At 63.1% G+C, this 5,752-nt stretch overlaps 1 long non-coding RNA gene across 1 annotated transcript; it reads right to left on the bottom strand.

Annotated features, from left to right (window-relative positions):
- Positions 1 to 472: 472 nt before the first annotated feature.
- LOC131497271 (uncharacterized) lies at positions 473 to 4,129 on the bottom strand. The gene is made up of 3 exons (XR_009254850.1): positions 3,992 to 4,129; positions 3,325 to 3,373; positions 473 to 761 (listed from the first exon to the last, which is right to left on the bottom strand). It is a non-coding gene; the product is annotated as an uncharacterized LOC131497271 (long non-coding RNA).
- Positions 4,130 to 5,752: the final 1,623 nt, after the last annotated feature.

Genomic DNA, 5,752 nt, shown 5'->3' with positions numbered 1-5,752 from the left:
TTTTATGTAACCACAAAAGTTGACATTTTAAAAGCATGAGACGGGGCGCCTGGGGGGCTCCGTCGGTTAAGCTTCCGACTTCAGCTCAGTCATAATCTCACGGTCGGTGAGTTCGAGCCCCGCGTCAGGCTCTGGGCTGACGGCTCAGAGCCTGGAGCCTGCTTGGGATTCTGTGTCTCCCTCTCTCTCTGCCCCTCCCCCACTAGGTGTCCCTCCCTCCCTCTCTCTCTCTCTCTGTCGCAAAAATAAAGGAGGAGAATCGCAAAAAGTTTCTTCAATGTGCCGCTGGCTTGTGTTGCACTGGCCCCTCTTTGGAGACCTGGGTTGAGTGGGGGCAACCGGTCTGGGCCTGGAGCTGGGGAAAACACCTCCCCCTTCCCCCTCCCCCTTCCCTTCTGGTCCATCTTCCCTCCCCACCCCCACCAGGCCCACAGCTGCCCTCCTGGCCCCCCGGGGTTCCCACTTCTCTCTGAGCTTCGGTTCTGGTCTGGAAAATCGAGGAGCTGACATCTCCCTCCTGCCTGGTCGACCGGGTCGAGTGCCTGGTTTGCAGCCCGCTTCCCGACCTGGCTGTGCTCCCGGATGGGCACACGACCCGAGCCACCCTAATGGCAGCGCGGTGAGTACCACCCCCTCCCCCCAGGCAGGGTCCCGTGATGGTCATGCAGATTCAGAGAGGTCCATTCATCAGTGGGTCTGGCTTCGGATGTGGTCCTGGTGAAGGTAACTGCTAGGAAAGCATGTGTCACAGAACTGCAGGGCTGTGGGATGGGAAGGGTTCCAGCAGGGGTGAGTGGGAGAGAAGAGGGAGGGACAGCCATCAGTCAGTCAGTCAACGAACGTTCGTTGAGCACTGGCTGGCTGCCAGGCACTGTTCGAGGCAGCGGAGGCTCAGGGAGCTCACTCGGCAGCCAGGGGTCCCTCAGCTCAGGGAGCTCAGCCTCCCTGAGGAGCATCAGAGCCACCTTGGGGCCAGGGCAGAGGGTGGGGCCCCCAGGAGCTGGAGGGGAGGCCCGGGCCCACAGCTGAGGTGTGGTCCCCCCTGGCGGGGAGAGTGACTCAGGCCCTGCCTAGCCTCCCCACCGCCTGGGTTTGGTTTGTTTAAGAACAAATTAGTCACGGAGCAGGCAGCTTTCCCGAAAATAAAATGAGAATCCCCAGGAAACAGGGAAAATTGAAGGCAGGAGGGTGAGTCAGCACGTGCTGCCCCCAGGGCTCCACTTTCCAAAAGCCTAGATCCTCCTCCTCCTCCTCCCCCCCTTCCCCCTGCTGGGCCTCCCTCCTCCTCCTCTTCCTCCTCCTGGGCCACCCTCCTCCTCCTCCCCCTCCTGGGCCTCCCTCCTCCTCCTCCTGGGCCTCCCTCCTCCTCCTCCTCCTCCTCCTGGGCCTCCCTCCTCCTCCTCCTCCTCCTCCTGGGCCTCCCTCCTCCTCCTCCTCCTCCTCTTCCTCCTGGGCCTCCCTCCTCCTCCTCCTCCTCCTCCTCCTCCTCCTCCTGGGCCTCCCTCCTCCTCCTCCTCCTCCTCCTCCTCTCCTGGGCCTCCCTCGTCCTCCTCCTCCTCCTCCTCCTGGGCCTCCCTCCTCCTCCTCCTCTTCCTCCTGGGCCTCCCTCCTCCTCCTCCTCCTCCTCCTGGGCCTCCCTCCTCCTCCTCCTCCTCCTCCTCTTCCTCCTGGGCCTCCCTCCTCCTCCTCCTCCTCCTGGGCCTCCCTCCTCCTCCTCCTCCTCCTCTTCCTCCTGGGCCTCCCTCCTCCTCCTCCTCCTCCTCTTCCTCCTGGGCCTCCCTCCTCCTCCTCCCCCTCCTCCTGGGCCTCCCTCCTCCTTCTCCTCCTCCTGGGCCTCCCTCCTCCTCCTCCTCCTCCTCCTCCTGGGCCTCCCTCCTCCTCCTCCTCCTCCTCCTCCTCCTGGGTCTCCCTCCGCCTCCTCCTCCCCCTCCCAAACCTACTTCTCACCCCCATCTCAGCAAGTTCTCTGCCACTAGTAGCCCCCCTCAGTTTTACTTCTTCTCTTACTTTTCCTCTGGCCCCTCCTGACTTCTCCCTCCCTCCCTCCTCACTTGTCCTGTCTCAGTCCTCACCCACACTCCAGGTCCCTCCCTCGTTCCCTACCCCGCTTCATTCCCTCCCCCCCCCGCCCCTCCCCTCCCCCCCCCCCCTCGCCATGTCCACCATCCATCCATCCATCATTTGCCTTCCTTCATATCCACGGAGCACCTACCAGGTCCAGGTGCCATGGGCGGGAGGAAGAGAAAACCTTCCCTCTCCCCCCAGAAGGCTTCCTTGTAGGGCAAGGAGACTCCTGCGTGGGAGATGTTGCCCAACAACCACAACCGGGCACTGGGCTCATCCCCACCTCCCCTGCTCCTCTGGCCACTCTCTCCCCCCGGGACCCACAGAGCTGGAAGGAAGAAAGGACAATGCCTGCCGACTTCATTCTGAGTTCTCTGTCTGGGGCGCCCTCTGGGTCAGAGCACAGGGCCTGGGCTGAGGGGGCTGACCAGGCAGGGCAGGAGAGCCGGGGCGAGATTTCTCACCACACGTCCCTTCCTGTGCCCAGAGTGGAGGTGAAGGGACACGGAGCTGGACTGTGATTTGCATTTGAGGAGTGAGCTCGCATGTCACATGTGCACCTGTTCCCTGCCTCCCCACCCTGAGCCTCCTGGAGGAGCAGGGAGGCCAGGTCTGAACTGCGGATGGGACTCTGGCCAGGCCCCTTCCCACCCCAACCGCCTGAGGTCAGCGGGGAAGGTTCTAGGCTGCAGGAGGGAGACCGCATAGGGGAGCCAGGCACCTTGAACCCTGGTCTTTCAGGACAGTGCCAGCCTGCTGTGGCCTGGGGTCCACCTGGCTGGAGCAGGTGAGTCCCTGAGGACTCAAGACAAGTCCCTGAAGGCCAGGGACCCCCCCCCCCCTTACTACAGTTCCCTACATGGCCAGAACCCCCTGATGCAGTGCCCCCCCCCCCCAGCCAGAATGAGGCTCTTCCAGCTCTGCGGGGACCCCCAGGGCAACTCTCTCCCCAGGCCCCTCTGACCCAGCCTGGCCCCTCAGGCGCAGGGCGAGCCGGTCTCCCATGCCTGGGTCGCCTGGGTCGCCTGGGTCACAGACTGGGCTGGGGCCTCCTGTCTCTCGGTCACTATCCAATCTCTGCCTGCTGTTCCTGATGAATAATTTAGCTGCTCGAATTACAGTAAAGAGCTCTTCAGTTTCCCTTCCCAAATCGTTAAGAACTGATACAAGACGCCTCGGTTCCTTCTAAGGAAAGTCCCTTTCCCAGCGAAGCCGAGCCCCCACGGGTGGGGATCTCCCCCTCCCCCGCCGATCACTCACCAATTTCGGACAGTAGTGGGGGACTGCTTTTGTTTTGTTTTACGCTTGACTGTAAAATAAATAAATAAATAAATAAATAAATAAATAAATAAAAATGGACTGAAGCATCAGATGCCAGTTCTGGGCAGCAGGAAGGTATCACCACCGTCCGAGGAGGTGGGGCAGGTTGCTACTCTGGGAAGAAGCCTCGGGAGCTAACAAGTCCCAAGTCGCAGGGACCGGCCCCTGTGGGTACTGGAGAGGCAGGAAGGAGCCTGTGAGGAAGGAGCACGGGGCGTGACGCCAGCTCAAGGGTGCAAGACGGCATGTGCGTGTGGGTGTGCAGGCGCACGCGTCATTGCACACACGTGTGCACACGTATATGTACACGCGAGTGCCTGCTGCACGAGTGTGCCGTGCGCGTGTTTCTATGAGCTGGGTGCCTGAGGGGCGGCCCCCGTGTGTGGCTGGGACTGGGTGGGGATTTGCGGCGCAGGGGCAGCTCTGAGCTGTCAAAGAGCTCGGTCTCCTCCAGCATTTTCAGAGCTGGGGGGGGGGGGGGGCGGTGAGGAATCCGGGTGGGGCTGGGCTCCGGCGCCCAGTCAGGTGACTAGAGCAGGCAGGGGAGGGGCTCTAGGAAGTAGCGGGGGAGGGGAGGGGAGGAGTGGGAAGGGGCTGGGGTGGGGACCTTGGCTGGAAGAGCGGCTGAGGAGTAAAGGCAACGTCCAGAGGCTTGAGCATCCGGGTTCCAGAGCCAAGGACGGCGGGGGGTGGGGCTCTGGGTGATGGAGCCTGAGGCTGTGTGCCCAGAGGAGCCGGGCCGAGACCAGAGACCCCAGGCCTGGAGCCTCGGGCCGCGGCTGGAGGGCTCCCGGGGCCTGGAGGGGGGGTGGGGGGGCGGGGCTCCGGTGCCTGCGAGGGTGGGGGCAGGGGAGGAGGCCTGAGGGCGCAGGTCCTGCGTCCCTGCAGCTGTGCAGAGGAGGAGGAAGGGGGCGGGCGGGAGCCTGTGAAGTCACGCTTGGCGGCAGGCTCGGTCGGTCCGTGGCAGGAACCTCCGCCTCCAGCCCCCCCACCGCCCCCCACCCTCGGCCGCCCGCCCGGAGGCGTCTGTTCTCCGCAGCCCGGGTGCAGGGACAGACCTGAATTTCCCTCCACGCGCCCATACCCACGCTCACTTCGCCTGCAGCCTACACCCCATTCGCTTCGTACCTGGACAAGCCACCAGAAAGTTCCATTCTCTCCACGTCTGTCTGTCTGTCCTGGGACGCCCAACACAAAAAGCGGGCTGCTCGCATTAGGGGGGGGGGTGGAGACCCCCCACGCTCTCACCATACTCCTCAACTTTGGGGGGATCCAGACATGACCAGGATGGGAGGTTCTAGGGTCCCTCTAACTTGGTCCCACACATGCCAAGGCCGGGACCGAAGTGGGCTGGTCCTTAGGGAGGGAACATCGCAAAGACGAAAGTGCAGAAGTGGCTTCTTGGGGCGAGACGGGACCGGGGTTTGCAGATCTGGGAGGGTCCCGCAGGGGTCCACCACTCCTCGGTGCACCAGCCGAGGCCGGGTCCCAGCACCCTCCTGGTGGGGCAGCCCTGAAACGCACTGGGACCTCAGCGGGCACCTCCTTCCTCCAACTAGATGGCATGGTTCGCCCGGTGAATTGCACAGGGGTCCCCCCCAGAAAGGTGGTCCCAGCCTCTTGGTAGTTGTGACCACGCTTTCCTGCCTCGTCGGACTCAGGCTCCTCTCCCTCCCAGAAGGCCTTGGGGCCCAGCTGTGACCTCAGCACCCCCCCCCCCCACCAGATGTGTGCCTGCCCCAGGCCCCCTGGGATGGCCTCAATCCGCTGTATTGCTCACGCTTTGGCTGAGCAGGAGCTGGAGAGAGGAGGGAGCACCCCACAGGCCTCACTGGGTGCCTTTAGAATCAGGACAACAGCCCCTGGTAACCTCCCGGGCTTGGTTCCTTGGGGGAAAGGGAGGCGTGGTTGAGCCCCGCAGAAGGGAGGGGAGAGTTCTGTCAGTTTCCTTGGAAAGGATCAAGAACGTTCTGATTTCCAGGCCCTCCTGGAGCTGCATGGGCTGCTCCTTATTTCTCGGTGATAGGGACTAGGGAGCTGGTGGCTCCCTCCTTCCTTTCCTCTCCCCTCCCTGGGAGGCCTTGCAAGGTGGCATCTGGCCGGTGGCATCTGACCAGCGCCCCCTCACCCCCAGCTCCTGTCCTCTCCTGGATGGGGACCACAGGGCTTGTGAATGGGTCACCTCTGCCGCTTCCCTCCCACCCCCCGCTAGCCTGTTAGCTATCCGTGTCTCTGCTCCCGCCACAGTGGGCTTCTTCCACGGCCCAGAAAGTTCCATTCTCTCTCTCTCATCCCCTTGGCCTTTGAACCTGCTTCCCCTCAGCTAGGAATGAGCAAACTTTTTTTTCTGAAAAGGGCCAGATAGGAA

The sequence above is a fragment of the Neofelis nebulosa genome, chromosome 16 (genome assembly GCF_028018385.1).
Source record: "Neofelis nebulosa isolate mNeoNeb1 chromosome 16, mNeoNeb1.pri, whole genome shotgun sequence".
NCBI lineage: Eukaryota > Metazoa > Chordata > Mammalia > Carnivora > Felidae > Neofelis > Neofelis nebulosa.
This window is presented reverse-complemented; position numbering and strand designations above follow the sequence as displayed.